This window comes from Pelophylax lessonae (genome assembly GCF_965119305.1).
Source record: "Pelophylax lessonae genome assembly, chromosome: 1".
Taxonomy (NCBI): domain Eukaryota; kingdom Metazoa; phylum Chordata; class Amphibia; order Anura; family Ranidae; genus Pelophylax; species Pelophylax lessonae.
The window spans coordinates 771,575,734-771,595,954 of NC_138768.1; the positions used below are offsets into that span (position 1 = coordinate 771,575,734).

The following is a 20,221-nucleotide window of genomic DNA, read 5'->3' on the forward strand; positions in this document are numbered from 1 at the left end:
TGGACGATATACTTATCTATTCTCGATCTCTCTCTGAACATATAAAACATGTAAGACTTGTGTTATCCAGATTACTCGCACACAATCTATACGTGAAATTAAAAAAATGCCTATTTCATAAAGAAGAAATATTATTCCTAGGATACATCATATCCAAAACCGGAATTAAGATGGATATGAGCAAGATATCCTGTATTCTGGACTGGCCTATACCAACTCGTAAGGCATTACAGCGATTCCTCGGATTTTCAAACTTCTATAGGAAGTTCATCAAGAACTTTTCTGCCATTGTGAGACCTCTCACACACTTGACAAGTATAAAGAAACCATTCAAATGGTCAGAAGAAGCAAATCGAGCTTTCTGCTTGGTAAAATCAAGCTTTACTTCTGCTCCCATACTACGCCATCCAGACCCATCCCTCCAATATATTCTGGAGGTAGATGCGTCAAATATGGCAGTAGGAGCAGTTCTCTCCCAACGACCAACAAATACTTCACCACTCCAGCCAGTTGCTTTCTTTTCAAAATCATTAAGCAGCCCAGAGGTGAATTACCCAGTGGGTGAAAAGGAGTTGCTTGCCATAAAACTGGCACTGGAGAATTGGCGACATCTACTTGAGGGTACCCGGTTACCAATATTAATATATACAGATCACAAAAACCTTCAATACCTCCAGACTAACAAAACTCTCTCCCACCGGCAGGTACGATGGTCATTATTTTTCCTAAGATTTAACTTCTTAGTGACCTACACGCCTGCAGACAAAAATAAAAAAGCGGATGCGCTATCACAATTAACCGAAGATAACTGCGCTGAAATCCCTTCTATTCCTATAATACCCTATGAACGTATTATTGGGGTTGTTCGTTCCCTGAAGGAAGAGATTTTGCACAGTATAAGATTGGATTCACCTCCACCACAACTAAGTACTGATGCAGAAGGCTTCCTCTACTACAACGACAAACTCTACATACCCCCTACTATGCGTACCAGGGTTTCTTGGAGTTATCACATGATGTGCCCATGGCAGGACATATGGGTATGACGAAAACCCTTAATTTGCTTACTAGGCAGTTTTGGTGGCCTGATATGAAGACGTCTGTACAAAAATTTGTATCTTCATGTGACATCTGTGCAAGGTCCAAAATTGACACTACAAAACCATCTGGTCTACTCTGCAGTCTACCAATACCCCAGGTTCCATGGGAGGTTGTATCCTTAGACTTTATAGTAGAACTATGTAATGTTCTGGTACCTTTGGGTACCCTAATTACTCTTTCATAAGTGTATGCGCCCCACCATTCTCTTTTGGTAAGGTGCGCATACACCTTTAAGACTGATGCTGTCATCACTGAGCGCCGGACTGGATGGCTATTTAGATCGCCGGCTCTCACTCACATGTGTTCGTTCAAACTGCTTTGTGCCTTGATGCTAACCTGTCTTGAAGCTCTCATGCTTGCAAGCATACCTCGCTGTCGGAACCACGCTGCGCTGATCCCTGTATCCCGCTACCGGATCATCCGCTCTTGCCGAACCTCTCCTCTACTACATTGCTATTAGTGATAAGTACCCCACAGGGGAAACCTCTATAACTTTCATACTAAAGCTTACACTATCTAGCTCTGCATACTAAGGACTATTACTACATCTGCATTATCTAAGATTGCTAGCTCTTGAGCCTACTACCACCTGTTCTTGCACTGGGTTGATCTCTCTTGTATGTCCACCTGCTACTCTGTCATCTGCTACCATACATGATTGCTAAACCTATCTGCATCCCATCTGCTACTATCTTACTTTCAAGAACATTTCCTTTCAAGTGTCTGTCATCTACCATCTCTACCCAGCCTGTCTCTTCAGCCTATCATCACTGTGTTACTATATACATAAGTCACTCTAGGAAACATCTTATTGAGTGTGTGTATTTACTTGCTGAATTGAGATCATCCACACATGATGAGTCATTGGGAGTTGGGATTGGTGTCTCAGCGTTTCTCTACATGACTACTGAAGTGGAATATTTCTGCAGCTGAAAATCCACATCATACATAAAACGCAGGAGCGTTACAGATTGAACGAACCACAAATGGATTCAGCAGAAATAACCACTCAGATGACACAATTAAAACAGCAAGTAACTGCGTTAATACACGCACTTGCTGAATTAAAAGAAGACAATCAGGCTCTGTCGCAGCAGGTAATTAGACTGACACAACTTACCACTGCTCAGTCCCCTGAACCCCAAATAAATCCTCCTTTGGTATTTACAGGCGATCGCAAAAAATTTCGCGAATTTAAAAACGCATGTGAGTTACTTTTCTTGCTAAAACCCCGTACCTACCTTACTGATCACATTAAGGTTTGTACTATTATTTCTTACCTAACAGGCGATCCTCGGGCCTGGGCAGACTCTCTTTTTGAGAAAAGCGATCAGCTTCTCAACTCCTATGCCTTGTTCCTAGCAGAACTCACTAGCCTATATGATGATCCCAATAGGCAGAGTACTGCCGATCTTCAATTAAGATCCTTGAAACAAGGTGGGAGACCTGTAGAAGACTTTGTCGCAGAATTCAAGAGATGGACCCTTGATTCAGAATGGAATGATGCATCTCTGAAAACCCAATTTAGGCTTGGCCTATCAGAGGCCGTTAAAGACGAGCTCGCCCGAGCGGATCTGCCAAAAACCCTGGATGCATTGATACAACTCAGTATCACCATAGATAGAAGACTACGAGAAAGAAAGGCTGAGAAAATGGGAATGCCATTATCCAGTTCTTCTCGGATTTCGGCCGTTGACCCCGTTCCTATGAAGGTAGGAACCATACGCCCACCTCTATCAATTATGGAAAGAGCCAGAAGACAATCTGGTAATCTCTGCTTGTACTGTGCATCCCCGGATCACAAGATAAATGTCTGTCCCCTAGTCTACAAAAAGAAGGGTGAGTGTTCACATGTCCTCCTAGGGGGATTGACAACTTCAATCACTAACCCTTATCTTTCTGTTTGCTTAACATTACAGTGGGACCAGAACAGGATTACTACTAAGGCCATGATTGACACAGGATCTTGTGGAAATTATATTGACATACGTTTTGCTGCTTTAAATAAAGTTCCTATTATTTCTAAACTTAAACCTGTCTCAGTGAGTCTTATTAACGGTGTTCCTTTATCCTCTGGTCCGATCACTGATCAGACACAGGCACTCCTAGTCACTACTAACGGGTCTCATATGGAGACCACTACCTTCGATCTAATACCTTCACCCCACTTTCCTATTGTTTTGGGACTTCCCTGGTTGCACACACATCAACCAACCATAGATTGGAAGGAACGGACCCTGACCTTCCTCTCTTGCTATTGCGAGGGTACGTGTAACCTCCCGTCTTTCGGGAAGATCCTGTCTGTGGTGACAGATGAGATTGCACCACTATGTTATCAGGATCTCTCTGAGGTTTTTCTTGAGAAAAATGCTCAAGCACTACCTCCCCATCGAGACTATGATTGTAGCATTGATCTACTCCCAAATAGCAAATTGCCGTTCGGTCATGTTTATCCTCTTTCACAGGATGAACTTTCCCATCTCAAAGACTATTTGGATGAGAATTTGGAAAAAGGTTTTATTAGACCTTCCACTTCTTCCACAGCAGCAGGAATCTTTTTTGTCCGCAATAAGGACTCAAGTTTAGGCCTATCATCGACTATAGGCAATTGAATGCTATTACAATAAAAGATCGCTATCCTCTACCGCTTATCCCTGAGCTCATTGAGCAGGTGCGTGGAGCTACCTATTTTTCAAAATTGGACCTGAAAGGAGCATACAATCTCATTCAAATCCGTGATGGACACGAGTGGAAGACTGCATTCAGAACCAGATACGGATTGTTCGAATATCTTGTAATGCCATTCGGGCTATGCAACGCCCCTGCAGTTTTTCAACGATTTGTAAACGATATTTTCAGAGACTTACTAGATGTCTGTGTTGTGGTATATCTGGACGATATACTTATATATTCACGATCCCTGTCTGAACACATAAGACATGTAAGACTAGTATTATCGAGATTGCTTGCACACAACCTTTATGTGAAACTGAAAAAATGCTTGTTTCATAAAGAAGAGGTACTGTTTCTAGGCTACATCATATCCAAAACAGGAATCGAGATGGACATGAGTAAGATATCCTGCATTCAGGATTGGCCTACACCAACCACACGCAAGGCGCTACAGCGATTCCTTGGATTTTCGAATTTCTACAGGAAGTTCATTAGAAACTTCTCTGCCATTGTGAGACCCCTCACACAGCTCACTAGCATTAAAAAACCATTCAAATGGTCAGATGAAGCAAATAAAGCTTTTCACCTGTTAAAGACAAGGTTTACTTCTGCTCCCATACTACGCCATCCAGACCCATCCCTCCAATACATTCTGGAAGTAGATGCGTCAAACATGGCAGTAGGAGCAATACTCTCCCAACAACGCAACCCACAGTACGACCAAGCAGAGTCCGTTCTACTTGAACTATGGGTTTCATCCCTCTATTCTTCCACCACGCATCCTTCCTTCAAATAACCCAGTAGCTTCAGACTATCTTACCCAAATAAAGGACTCTCTGGGTTTGCTTAATACTACCATTGCACACGCTCATAGTCAACAAAAGAAGTACTATGATCTTCACAGAAGACCTTCTCCTCAGTACGCTATCGGGGACCTCGTTGGGCTCTCAACAAAAAATTTAAGACTGAAAATCCCTAGCAAAAAGCTTGGACCTCTTTTCTTGGGACCTTTCCCAATCAAGAAATGTATTGGAAAAGCTGCAGTACAGCTTACATTGCCAATAGACCTCAAAATACATCCCATTTTCCATGTGCCGCTACTGAAGCCCCATGTTCCTGACCAAGGAATAAGGCCTACTATCCCATCTCCTCCTCCTGTACAAGTTGAAGGTGGAGAAGAATATGAGATAAAAGAGATTCTGGATTCTCGTATCCACAGAGGAAGACTTCAGTACTTGGTTCGATGGAAGAACTATGGGCCCCACGACGACACCTGGCTAAACACCTCTGACATACATGCCTCTAGATTCATTCGCAATTTTCATGCGAAGTACCCAGACAAACCAGCTCCAGGGGCCTTCAGGAGCCGGCCTTAAGGGAGGGGTACTGTAATGTTCTGGTACCTTTGGGTACCCTAATTACTCTTTCATAAGTGTATGCGCCCCACCATTCTCTTTTGGTAAGGTGCGCATACACCTTTAAGACTGATGCTGTCATCACTGAGCGCCGGACTGGATGGCTATTTAGATGGATGGTTCACAGTTCATCTCTAAATTTTGGCAAGCTCTTTGTCAAATATTACGGATTGAGCGAAAGCTCACTTCTCCCTACCACCCTCAGACCAACGGACAGACTGAAAGAGTCAACCAGTGTATAGAACAATATCTGCGTTGCTACACATCATACCTACAGGATGATTGGGTGGACCTTCTCCCTCTGGCGGAATTTGCTTATAACAACGCAACCCACAGTACTACTAAGCAAAGTCCGTTCTACTTGAACTATGGGTTTCATCCCACACTTCTTCCACCACGCATCCTACCATCAAGTAACCCAGTAGCCTCAGACTATCTTACCCAAATAAAGGACTCTCTGGGTTTACTTAATACCACTATCTCACACGCCCATAGCCAACAAAAGAAGTACTACGACCTACGTAGAAGACCTTCTCCTCAGTATGCTATTGGGGACCTCGTTTGGCTATCAACAAGAAATTTAAGATTAAAGATCCCTAGCAAAAAGCTTGGACCTTTATTTCTGGGACCCTTCCCAATTAAGAAACTTATTGGAAAAGCTGCAGTACAGCTCACCTTACCAGCAGATCTCAAGATCCATCCCATCTTCCATGTGTCGCTACTGAAACCCCATGTTCCTAATCAGGGAATAAGGCCTACCATCTTGCCTCCACCTCCAGTACAAGTTGAAGGCGGAGAAGAATATGAGATTAAGGAGATTTTGGATTCTCGTATCCACAGAGGAAGACTCCAGTATCTCATAAGATGGAAGAACTATGGACCCCAAGACGACACCTGGTTGGATACCACTGATGTTCACGCACCTAGGCTTATACGAAGATTTCACTCGAAATACCCGGAAAAACCAGTACTATAGGCCTTCCGGTTCTGGTACCTCTGGTACCCTTATTTTCCACTTTTCTTTCAAATATGCGTCCCACCTTTCTAATTAGGTGGTACGCATACACCTTTAAGACGGATGACGTCATCGCCGAGCGCCGCAGAGCGGCTATTTTAACCGCCGGCGTTCTCTCTCACATCGTTCGTTCAACCTGCCATGTGTCCACATGCTTACAAGCTTACCTTGCTACAGGAACCTCCAGCTATTCCCTTTTACTTGGAAACAGACCGGAACAGACCGGAACCTCGCTACCGATCCCTGTATCTCGCTACTGGCTCACTCCCTTACTACTGGACCCTGCAACTACTAACTTTACTAGTGATAAGTACCCCACAGGGGAATCCTCCATAACCTTACTTACACTATCTACCTCTGCACATAAGGACTGTTACTATCTATGCATACTAATTCTATCATCTGCACTGTTACATAGATTGCTAGCTCTTGAGTCTACTACCATCTATCCTTGCACTGGGTTAGTCTATCCTGTATTTGTCATCTGCTGTCCTTACCACCTGTTACCATACTCGATTACTAACCTATCTGCATTCTACCTAAATACCATCTAATACTCTCCTGAACATTTCTATCAAGTGCTTACCATCTCTGTCACTGTTCACACCTGTCCCTTCAGCACATCATCTTCATACTGTTATATACATCCTATCACTCCAGGAACATCTTATTGAGTGTGTATATCTGTATGCTGAAGCTGACAAGCCCACAGTGATGAGTCTGGAGAGTTGGATCTGGTTATTCAATACATCTCTACATGACTACTGAGTGGAGATTCTGCAGCTGCAAATCCAGCCTACTACAAAAACGCAGGAGCGTTACAACATGGTAGTTTTTGTTTAGCGTAGCCACCCCACCGTAACCCCAAAGAGCTGGTGTTGAAGGAGGCCCAAAAATTGTAAAGGTGTGCACCTGTGGAACAGGTTCGCAAACATGGTAGTTTTTGTTTAGCGTAGCCTCCCCACCGTAACCCCAAAGAGCTGGTGTTGAAGGAGGCCCAAAAATTGTGAAGGTGTCCACCTGTGGAACAGGTTCGCAAACATGGTAGTTTTTGTTTAGCATAGCCTCCCCACCTTAACCCCAAAGAGCTGGTGTTGAAGGAGGCCCAAAAATTGCAAAGGTGTGCACCTGTGGAACAGGTTTGCAAACATGGTAGTTTTTGTTTAGCGAAGCCTCCCCACCGTAACCCCTAAGAGCTGGTGTTGAAGGAGGCCCAAAAATTGTAAAGGTGTGCACCTGTGGAACAGGTTCGCAAACATGGTAGTTTTTGTTTTAGCATAGCCTCCCCACCTTAACCCCAAAGAGCTGGTGTTGAAGGAGGCCCAAAAATTGTAAAGGTGTGCACCTGTGGAACAGGTGCGCAAAGATGGTAGTTTTTGTTATAACCAAAATGAGGTTCTGTGAACGTAAAGAGAATGAGAGGAGGGTTTGAGGGTGGCACCATGGTCCAGGCTTAAACTGAGGCTCAGCAGCCACATCACAACGATAGCCTAGTCTACAAGGTCTGCATCAGGTGCATCAAAGCTTGATATCCACGACTGATTCATTTTAATGAATGTCAAACGGTCTGTGACGAATCCTCCTGCTGCGCTGAATGCCCGTTCCGATAGGACACTGGAAGCAGGGCAGGCCAACAACTCCATGGAATACTGGGCCAGTTCTGGCCAGTGGTCTAATCTTAAGACCCAGTATGCCAGTGGATCAGCTTCGTCACATGAAAAGCCCTCTGTGTCACTTTGTGCCCTGACGTAATCGTCCACCATGTGATGCAGATGCTGTCGATGCGATGTGGCAGCTGAGAGGCCTGGGCGGTGAGGACTAAAAAAAGACCGAAAGGCATCCGTCAACCGCACGCCTTCTCCAACGCTCCTCTCGTGACCAGCAGTAGAATCCATGGTAGGTTGTCCCCGCCCCTGCACCCTATGGGAGTCGGGGAACGTGTTCAACAGAATCCTCTTGAGACTGTCCTCAAGGGGTTTGATCCTGTGGACTCTCTGGGTGGATGGGAAAAGCTCAGAGACTTTAGACTTGTACCGGTGGTCAAGTAGGGTGGCTAACCAATAGTGGTCAGTCTGTTTAATGGCCTTGATTCTGGGGTCCTTTCGCAGGCTCTGGAGCATGATGTTTACCATGCGTCACAAATTAGCGATGGCCTCATAACTAGCTGACTCCTCGGGGTCACTCAAAACGACATTATCTTGAATGGGCTCCTCCTCCTCCCAGCCACGCACTACTCCAAAGTGTCCCGAGGGAGTCAAACTAGGCCTTGCAGATTGCCACATGTCTTCCTCCTCCTCCTCCTCAAACCCTGCAAAAGTTCCCGCAGAATCGTCCTCCTCCTCCTCCTCCTCTTCCACCCCTGGATCCTGCTCAGGCCTCTGGGAGCTAGGCATAATGGGGTCAGGATTCTCAGGATAAAGGGGGCCTTGAGAGGCAAGGAAGTCCTCCTCTTCCTCCTGCTGCTCTGCCTCCAGTGCCCTGTCCATAATGCCACGCAGAGTGTGCTCCAACAAAAACAGTACCGGTAGGGTGTCACTGATGCATGCGCTGTCCCGGCTGACCATCCTTGTGGCCTCCTCAAATGGTGAGAGGACAGCGCATGCATCCTTAATCAAAAGCCACTACAGTGGTGAAAAGAAGCCCAGGCGCGCAGAGCCAGTGCTGGTGCCGTACTCGCATAGGTATTCATTGAGGGCCCTCTGCTGCATGTACAGGCGCTGCAGCATAGCCAAGGTGGAGTTCCAGCGGGTGGGCATGTCACAGATGAGGCGGTGTAACGGCAGGTGAAACTCACGCTGCACTTCGGCCAAACGTACAGTGGCACTGTACGACCGCCTGAAGTGACTGCACACCCTTCTTGCCATCCTTAGCACATCCTGCATTCCCGGGTACGAGTTCAAAAACCGCTGTACCACGAGATTCAGGACATGCGCCAGGCATGGCACATGGGTTAACCCTCCCTGACGAAGGGCGGCCAGGAGGTTTGACCCATTATCAGTAACCACCATCCCTGGCTGCAGCTGGCGTGGTGTCAACCACCTCTGGGCCTGTGCCTGCAGAGCCCCAAGAATCTCAGGGGCAGTGTGCTGCCTGTCCCCTAGACACAAGCTGCAGCACTGCGTGACACCTTTTGGCCTGAGACATAGAATAGCCCTTTGAACGTTTACGTGGTACCTCATCATATTCAAAGGACCATTCTGCAGAGGAGGGCATGGAGGAGGTAGAGGAGGAGGAGCAGGAGGGGGTAGAAGTGATCGATCTACCCGGATCAGCGACACCACCAGCTGTTTGCAGACGTGGGGGCAATACTGGCTGCAGCACCGAGCCCTGGCTACAATCCCTTCCGCTGGAAAGCAGTGTCACCCAGTGAGCAGTGACAGAAATGTACCGTCCCTGCCCATGTTTGCTTGACCAAGTGTCAGCCGTCAAGTGTATCTTACGGCTGACTGACTTGGCCAGGGACGACACTACATTGCCTTCCACAAGTTGGTATAGGGATGGCAGGGCCTTACGGGCAAAGTAATGCCGACTTGGCACCTGCCACTGTGGAACTGCACATTTTGCGAAGTCACGGAAGGGAGCAGACTCTACCAGGTTAAATGGTAATAGTTGCAGAGCCAGTAGTTTTGCCAAACTACTGTTTAGACGCTGGGCATGTGGGTGGCGGAGAGTATACATTTTTTTTCGTTCCAGCATGTGTGGAATCGAAATTTGGCATCTAGATGTTACAGCTGGTGGTGTGCTGGAGGTAGATGCGACACTGCCTGCTATATCATCATCCCTGTCAGTGGAGGCTGCCAACAGGTGACGAGTGACTATAGCAGGGCCAGGAACAGACTGATGTGCAGGTGGAGCAGGTGGAGCAGGTGGAGCATGAGGAGGAGCGCGAGGAGGACTAGGAGGCAGACTGACCGATCTTTGGCCCTTTTGTGGGTTCTTTAAATGCTCCTGCCAACGGGCCGAGTGGTTGGTTGTCAAATGCCTGTTTAGGCAGCTTGTACCCAGGTGGTTGACATTTTTGCCACGTTTTATACCCTTCTTACAAATCTTGCAGATCGCAACTGTTTTGTCTGCATGGGATGTCTCAAAAAAGGCCCAGCAAGATGAGGTGTGTATAGTGGCCCGGGAGACAACAGGTGCGGCCTTAGATGGAGCGGGCCATCTGCTCTCCCCTCTTGCTTGGTCTGCCTCCTCCTCAAACTCAGACCCAACATCTGACTCCATAAAGGACTGAGCATCAGGCTGGAGTAGATGGCCGACACTGTGGTCAAACAGCTCAGCTGACTCCTCTGTCATGTCTGAAGTTGAGTCTAAGGGAGGACGTGAGGTGGACATGGACTCATCTGTATTTGTTCTGACAACTGCAGAAGACTGACCACTTTTCTCTGCCTGGGTCACTGTAGTTGCAGATGATGCCGATGATGAGGGTTTCGTCATATAGTCCACCACCTCCTGTACATACTGTGGACGTATAGCTTGGCCACTGCCGGAGAACAATCCAAATGGTGGCCTGGCTGAGGAATGACCACCACGTCCACCCCTGCCTCTAGACACCCTAGAAGCTATGCCCCTTTCCGCAGCAGGGCCACGTATGCCTTTTCTTGGTCTACCAGGCATATTTGTCACTGATGCGTTGGCAACTGTGTGCGGTGAAAAACGCACACTGCTATGCGACCCACAGTTGTCGCTGGATACAGCACAGCAGATGTGTCACGCACAGTAGCAAAGCCTTTTGCACAGTGGACCTAAAGCTTTGAACAACAGGCGTTAAGTTGTCACTGATGCGTTGGCAACTGTGTGCGGGGAAAAACGCACACTGCTATGCGACCCACAGTTGTCGCTGGATACAGCACAGCAGATGTGTCACGCACAGTAGCAAAGCCTTTTGCACAGTGGACCTAACGCTTTAAACAACAGGCGTTAAGTTGTCACTGATGCATTGGCAACTGTGTGCGGTGAAAAACGCACACTGCTATGCGACCCACAGTTGTCGCTGGATACAGCACAGCAGATGTGTCACGCACAGTAGCAAAGGCTTTTGTACAGTGCACCTAACGCTTTGAACAACAGGCGTTAAGTTGTCACTGATGCGTTGGCAACTGTGTGCGGTGAAAAACGCACACTGCTATGCGACCCACAGTTGTCGCTGGATACAGCACAGCAGATGCGTGTCACGCACAGTTGCAAAGGCTTTTGTACAGTGGACCTAACGCTTTGAACAACAGGCGTTAAGTTGTCACTGTATTTTGCTGCCCAGCAAGCACGTATACCTGCTGTGATACAGCAGCACTGTGCAACGTGCTCACTAAACAGAACCCTCACACTTTCACTTTCCCTACAGAAACTCAATTATTAAATATAACTAATGTTGTATAAAGTTCCCTAACTACACTAGATATCCCTTTCCTCGCACTAAATAATAAGCTCCATACAGCAGAAGACTGACACTGTCCCTTAAGTTTTTTTTTTTTTTTTTTGTAACTCAAAAAGCCAGCACAATCGCTGTATCTAACTACACTGGCTGTAAGCTAAATACAATTTTTCTATATGGAGCTTTAGAACCACTCGATATGTAGAAAATGTAGTGTAGCAAAGCAGGAGTCAGAGAACTGCTTCCACTCTCTTCAACAGGCTCTGTATCACTGTGCTAGGAGTTAGGCGGGGCTATCTTATATAGTGTGGGACGTATTCACTCCTGATTGACCTTTGGTCCCCGTAGTCACTCCAATCACGTTCCTAGGAGACTCCTGCCCCCTCATTGGCTTTTGCAGACGTTTCTGGGCCAATCACAGGCTTTTAAAGCCCAGTTCCTGTCCCAGTGCATTTTGGGCGGTTCTGGTGGCCGAATACCGAACTTTTACCGCAAAAAGTTCGGTATTCGGCCGAATATCGAACATCCAATGTTCGATCATCCCTACTTTTGAGCAGACATCCCTTACTGGCCAATAGGGCACAGAGTGAGCCTGTAGAGATTGCCCAAGTTTGCAAACCTGTATCACGGTTACAACGCCGGCTGGAACGGCCGTGGCCTCATGCACCTTGTATCCGTGATACAGGTTTGCAAACTTGGGCAGTCTCTACAGGCTCACTCTGTGCCCTATTGGCCAGTAGGGGATGTCTGCTCAAAAGCATTGTATTTATGTGCTGTTTAATCACATGTGATACTCTTGATTCATCACACATATTGAGCAGATATAGAGTTGCTCAACTGATATTCATATCGAACACTTTTGACTTCGCTTATGCATCCAAATATCGATTTATATTTATCGTGACCTCATTTACATTCCTTGTGCTTAAAGGGATTAAGAATTGATATTTTAAATATCCCCCCACCTCCACTATACACCCCCTTTCTTTTGGGGTGTTAGTGGCACGCTCTTGGACTTTCGCCCTTGTGTCTGCCCCGCGACCACAGGCATCAGTATCTACAAAACGAATAAACAGGGTTTCCGCACATAGTGCTACTAATATTGTTAAATTGAACTGTTACAGCCTTCATATAAACTCCTGAAGAAGCGCTCATCGCGCGAAACATGTAGAGTTTGCCCTATGACCGGATTAAAGTACTAAGACACCAAGCCTCCCAACACCACCACCGTTGGATTCGATGCCAACTTCTCACCCTGTATACCAGGAAAAGCCCTAGGGCTGTTTAATACTTCTGTTTTCTAAACAGCTTTACAGATAGTATATTTTGTCCATTAAGGTGGTTAGAGAGGTTACAGTTATCTTAACTAGTAGATTAGGTTACATATGCCTTTTAAGATTCTGTCTTTTGATTTATTTTATTTGTTTTTCTGTCTTGCACTTGTGGTGGTACACATATGTTGATATGTTTTTTAATATTTTCGAAATAAAATATTATTTTATGACTTAACTGTCTGGTTGTCAGTGCCAACAAAGTCTATTCAGCTCCACTTTTTCCAATAGATATCTAAAATAGGACGCAGCACATAATTACCTCAGTGTCCACAGCGTCATCCTGTGGTGACACCAATTTTTTCTGTGATGTAAGGAAGGGTGGTGGGACCCTTGACTTCTGATGGTGGGGGGGGCTCTTGGCATCTGATGTAAGTTAGGGTGGTGCTTTGGACATCTAGTCTTACAGATACAACCGGCCCTTTGAGGGCGACTATAATGCTGATGCAGGCCTTGCTGATTGACACCCCTGCTCTAGAGCTTCCCTACACTGTCCAAAATAAAAAAAAAATATTTTGATTTCCGCATAAATGCTATTCTCCCATTAAAATATACACTATATTACCAAAAGTATTGGGACGCCTGCCTTTACACGCAGATGAACTTTAACCGCATCCCAGTCTTAGTCTGTAGGGTTCAATACTGAGTTTGCCCACCCTTTGCAGCTATAACAGCTTAAACTCTTCTGGGAAAGCTGTCCACAAGGTTTATAGAGACATGGATGAGCGAGTTTGGGGTGGAGGAACTGGACTGGCCTGCACAGAGTCCTGACCTCAACCCAATAAAACACCTTTGGAATGAAATAGAGCGCAGACTGCGAGCCAGGCCTTCTCTCCAACATCAGTGCCTGACCTCACAAATGCGCTTCTGGAAGAATGGTCAAACATTCTCATAGACACACTCCTAAACCTTGTTGACAGTCTTCCCAGAAGAGTTGAAGCTGTTATAGCTGCAAAGGGTGGGCCAACTCAATATTGAACCCTACGGACTAAGACTGTGATGCCATTAAAGCTCATGTGCGTGTAAAGGCGGGCGTCCTAATACTTTTGGTAACATAGTGTCTGCATACATTATATTAGTTAAAGTGTTACTAAACCCACAACAGTAAAGTCAGTCTGTATATGCAGTAAAGCATGCTTGTTATACTTACTGTGGAAGCTAAGGGGTTAATCCTCTGCATTGTGTAAAAAGGATGTTTGATCCTGTCTTCTCTGATCCTCCCCTTCTTCCACTGTCCCCAATCCATCTCCTGTTAGTACAGAGCCCTAGGAGGCACTCTGCACATGCTCAGTTTGGTATGTATTGCTAGAGAGGTTTTCATTTATATATATTTTTTTTTTGGGAGTGGGGGGTGCATGTGATCAGCACAGGGCCAATCAGCACTGTCCAGACAGAGAGTCAGGGGTCCCTCATAGGACAGTCAGAGAAGCATGAAAACTCCTCCTACACAGTTTAACCAGTGCTTGGCCAGCCACTGATAGAAGTCACAAGACTGCTATATACTGCTGATGAGAAAAGGTATTTACTAAAATAATTGCATTTCCATGTTCTGTGTACTGTAGGAGACCAGATATAGTGAATGCAGGCTCCTGGGTTTAGTAACACTTTAATTTATATTAATTACCCCATGCTGGTAAATTAAACATTTTTATCAACAATTATTATTAAATGAGCCTAGCCTCCACTGTAATTACAATGCAGTGTTGCTGTGTGCCCATCATGGCTGATCAAGCCAAGCCAGTGGTCTGTCTGTAGTGACATTTTATGCCATATCAGGCGGCTGTCTATTCCCTCCCAAGTGTTTGAGCTCACTGTCTGAGAGTGGGGGTGTGATGGCGCTGTAATTGTGCCCATGGTGATTAACATACAAATAGGTACTCATCAGCCATCATAAGTATGCTTTATATTTGTCAAATATCTCTTTAGTCCTAAATCCTTCAGTAAACATGTGCAGAACGAAAAAAATGTGTTTAGTTTCATTTTGATTTCTTATTTACATAAATTAGTTTTGTTAAATTAGTTTAATTTCATTTTTGTAATTCGCTTTGTGTATTCAAACTCGAATCGATTTGAAACTTCTGATTTAAAAAAATTTGAATTGATTTGAATTCCATTAAAATTCCAATCGAAGTGCATATTAATTGAATTCCATTCAAAATCAAATTTATTCTATTCGGAATTCTAATTTTGGAAGATGGTTATATTATTTCTGTTCCATTCTATTCTATTGTTTTTTCTATTCTATTTGTTTATTTTTTATTATATTCTATTATTTTTTATTATATTCTATTATTGTCTATTCTATTCGAATTTCTAAAAACTGTTATATTGGTATATTCTTTCTATTCAATTCTATTATTTTCTATTCTAGTCAATTCTGTTCTTTTATTTACTATTTTGTTCCAATCTATTATTTTTAATTATATTCTAATTCTGATTTATTCTTTTCAAATTTTGGGAAATGGTTATATTCTTTCTATTCTATTCTTTTTTTGTATTCTATTCTATTTTATTTTCTATCCATTTCTATTCTATTGTATTCTTTTCTATTCTATTCAAAATTCGAATTTCAGAAAAAGGTTATATTATTTCTATTCTATTCTTTTTTTCTATTCTTTTCTATTCTATTCTATTTTATTCTATTCTGTTCTTTTTTCAATTCTTTACTATTGTATTCAAATTCATTTTATTTGAAATCTGACTTAAGAGGATGGGTATATTCTTTCTATGTTATTCTATTCTATTCTATTCTAGTCCTTTATTTTCTACTCTATTTTGTTTTACTTTTTCCTATTCTATCTCATTATTTTCTATTCTATTTTTTCTATTCTTTCATTTTGTATTCTGTTTTACTCTATTATATTCTATTCTTTTATGTTCTATTTTATTCTCTTCTATTATATTATTTTCTAATTTTTTCTTTATTTTTCTATTGTATTTTTATTCTCTTCGGAAATTTGAAAACAATTAGAATTTGAATTTCATCTGCATATTTATTTTGTTATTTTGGATTCGTTTAAATTCATTACTATTGTAATTCCGAAATTCAGATACATCCGAATTTACATAAATCAAAAAATGTGTCTGAATTTCAATTGGAAACGTAACGAACTGCACATGTCTATCCTTCAGTTTATCCTCTAATGTAGGCTGAAGTAGAAATTATATCTTTCCTTTTTCTAATGCTTCTTTTGGCTAATCCTAATACCACTCATGCAGATTAAAATTAGCCCTGGCCAGAATGTCTGTTTCTGACATATTTGGGAACTGAACCTATCAGATCAGTGTATGGACATTAGGGAACTGTGGCATTATGATCACTTTGATTGGCCGGTGTGGTCATTTTATGACTGCATCTGCTGTCCAAGCCACGCAGTATGTAAGTGGATATTTTCTGGCTGTTGTGTGTACAACATAGATGGATCATTGAATGGCAAATGCCCCGCAGTGATAATTTGTCCATATATGAAAGATTTTAGATAATTACAGTTAATGTGGTTAAATGGCTCTATACAACAAAACAAGAGTCCAGCCTCTGAGCTGCTGTGTGCTGACCAAGTAGAGTGCAGAAGTGTCCATGTACAGTGTGCAAAAAAAGTGCTAACGTGCCCAAGCAGAGTGCAGAAGTTCTGAGAGTTTCATGAAGTTTTTGATGCAATACAAGCCCGCAGTGGCGTAGCGTGGGTTGTCAGCGCCCGGGGCAAGGTAAGTAATTTGCGCCCCCTACACAGACCTCTACACTGACACCTACACTGACCTCTACAGAGACCTACCTTATTCCTACACTGACACCTACCTGACCACTACAGAGACCTACCTTATTCCTGCACTAACCAACCTGATCACTACACTGACCTACCAAAATTCAATACTGACACCTACACTGACCTACCTGACCACTACACAGACCTACCTGACAATTACACTGACCACTACAGAGACCTACCTGATTCCTACACTAACCTACCTGATTACTATACTGACAATTACACAAAATGAAATGAATGGGCTGCCTACATGCAGCAGAACACAGGTAGCAATGTTATAAAGCTAGCCTCATATCCTTCACATCACAATCCTGTCATTACATCAGTGTTCTCAGCCCCCTGCACATCGCAACCCCCCCCCCTCACATCCTTGTCATCACCCCCCCTTTACATTCCTATCCTTATGCCCCTTTATATCATGCCCTCCTCCTTCACATTTCTGTCCTCACCCCCCTCTGCATTCCCGTCCTTAGCCCCCTTTATATCACCTCCCTTCCGCCTTTACATTCCTGTCCTCACCTCCCCCACCCCACCCCTTTACATTCCTGTCCTCACCCCCCCACCCTTTTACATTCCTGTCCTCATCCCCAGTACCCCTTTACATTCCTGTCCCCCACTACCCCTTTACATTCTTGACCCCCCACTACCACTTTACATTCCTGTCCCCCACTACTCCTTTACATTCCTGTCCCTCACTACCCCTTTACATTCCTGTCCCCCACTACATTCCTGTCCCTCACTACCCCTTTACATTCCTGTCCCCCACTACCTCTTTACATTCCTGACCCCCACTACCCCTTTACACTCCTGTTCCCCCACAACCCCTTTACATTCCTGACCCCCACTACCCCTTTACATTCCTGTCCCCCACAACCCCTTTACATTCCTGTCCCCCACAACCCCTTTACATTCCTGTCCCCCACAACCCCTTTACATTCCTGTCCCCCACAACCCCTTTACATTCCTGTCCCCCACAACCCATTTACATTCCTGTACCCCACAACCCCTTTACATTCCTGACCACCACAACCCCTTTACATTCCTGACCACCACAACCCCTTAACATTCCTGACCACCACAACCCCTTTACATTCCTGACCCCCACAACCCCTCTACATTCCTGACCCTGACTACCCCTTTACATTCCTGACCCCCACAACCCCCTTACATTCCTGTCCTCAGCTTTACCTCATCTTCAGATTCCTGTCCTCAGCCCCCCCCCATCCCCCATTTTAAGATGCTTGTCCTCAGTCCTCCCCCCATCCCCCATCTTAAGATTCCTGTCCCCAGTTCCACCTTCACAGCACCCGCAGCTTCCTCCACAATGCACATTACTCACAGAGGAGACAGCAGTGGAGTGGACAGCTCCGCATGGATGGCAGCAAGCATGAAGTTGACATCAGAAGCAGGACAGCTCTGGAAGGAGGACGGGATCTGCAAAACTTTTCCAGGTAATCAGCTTGTGATTGGTTGCTAGCAACCAATCACCTGCGAGTTAACTTGAAGTCCCGCCCTCCATCCGGAGCTGTACTGGCTTCAATATCAGCCTCCTGCCTCCCGAGTCCTGCAGTCCATGCAGGGGCTTGTTCAGGATGGCTGAGCAGGCTCCTAAATGGTAGCATGACACTGCGCCCCCCCAGATTTTGCGCCCGGTGCGGTTGGCCCCCCCAGCACCCCCCACGCTACGCCACTGCAAGCCCGGTCCTTTGAATGCATTGCACTGGGACATTAATAAAGGGTGTTTCCCCAATACAGGAGAGCTATCACCATAATCTTCAGGATACGGGTGTATGGACAAACCTTCAAAAGCCAAAGCAGCTCAAATGTCTCTTGATTCCTTCTGAATATCCCAGAATTCAAGGTGTGGCTGGCCCTTTGGCACCACCTGACTCGGGTGGAGACCAAACAGTGACTACATCCTATGAAATGCAGTAGATATATAGGTTTCCCCATCACTTAGTACCTAAGTGTCAGTGGCCATCATCCCTATACAGTAACTGCATACTGTAATATACAGTAAATGCAGTAACTCTCCACTCTTCAGGTATTTTAGCAACCTCTGGAGCTGTGGCTGTCTGAATACAATTGACAACAGGGGAGACCTAACCAGGTAAATGGGCTGTACAGTGTACCGATGATGTCCTCAAATAGCTGTCTAGTACTCAGGGGGTAAAACAGGGGTGTTACCCGTATTAAACAATCAGTCTCCAGATGTCAGTTTCAGGCTCCCCAACATGACTTACTCAATAAGATACAGAATACGCCACTCCTGGACTTTTCTTTATCTTTCCAATTTAAAGCCCAAATGAACTGTCTGTTTAAATGTGCCAGGTGCATCAAAGCAAAAGGCATGTAAAGTTTTGCAGTTCATTTCCTTTAGAAAGCAGCCACTGCCTAAATAGAAAAGCCTGTCCCCTGCCAGCATGCTACACAGAGGAACCAGCAGTCTCTTTGCAGAGCTCTGACATGCACCCTGCTGAATCAAAGCTAGAATTTTCCAATAAGCAAGAAGCATGGGATTTGCTGATTGCAGCCATGTATATCTGACAAAGCATTGTTGGATCTCTGCAGATAAGCCACTGCTTCCCTACTTTAGCTGATCTATGGTGTAGCTAAAGTCCAACAAACAAAAAAACATTTTCTCCTACCCTGGTGATATTTCCTTTCTGTGAAAACTGGATAACCTGGTGCAATGCACTGTACATTATCCTAGGCATCCTGAGAATAGAATATGCAGAAAGATGGAGCCGTCAACACTGTAAACTGTATGCGTATTTATTGACTTCATAAGAAGCTTGCGCGTTTCGGTGAGAGTCTTGGTCGTAGCATACTAAAGCTCTTATTGAAACGCGTCAGCTTCTTTAACTTATGTAGTCAATAAATACACATACGAATTACAGTGTTGCTGGCTCCATCTTTCTGCATATCCTGTTCTGGTGTGAATGGACACTCTGAGCCTGGTCACCTGTGAGTGGATCTTCCTATTGAATTGGGCTTTCCCCATAGAGTGTGCTGCTCTCACTAGACTTTTCATGCTGAGAATAGAGTCAGGTGACAGAGACAAGGTAACTCCTGCATTGGTCTAGCATGCACAAGAGTTAATTCATCAGTGACCACCCAATGACCGAAGAGGATTGTAGCATGACCTGGATGAAACAGCGGCAGGGGACACAGCAGTGATAAGACCCTGGACCCATCATCACCAGAGGAGGCCACAATAGGATGTACTGTAGATGTGACATAATATGTAAGTATGCTATATATACTTAGTGTCAAGAGTTCACCCCACCATTAAAGGTTCAATTCCACCTTAACCTGAAAGTTCATTTAAGTTTTAAGGCATCTGACAGGTAAAGTACACCTGTCAATATAGGCATATGGGGACTGCTTTTTAATTACAGAACCAGAATAAGCCTGCAGAAAATTAGAAGTGAAAGAAAGTCTATTCTTGTTTCAAGATAGTGACTTAGGCCTGGTTTTGCAGTCCACTACAGTCCATTTAACATGGTTTCCTATGGGTCGCGTTCACATCTGTGCATTTTATGGAA

The 20,221-nt window shown here is 44.6% G+C and overlaps 1 protein-coding gene across 1 annotated transcript in view; it reads left to right on the plus strand.

The window, feature by feature from the left end:
* CCKAR (cholecystokinin A receptor) overlaps window positions 1–20,221 on the plus strand; it is a 125,464-nt gene that overhangs the window by 98,009 nt on the left and 7,234 nt on the right. The window lies entirely within an intron of this gene.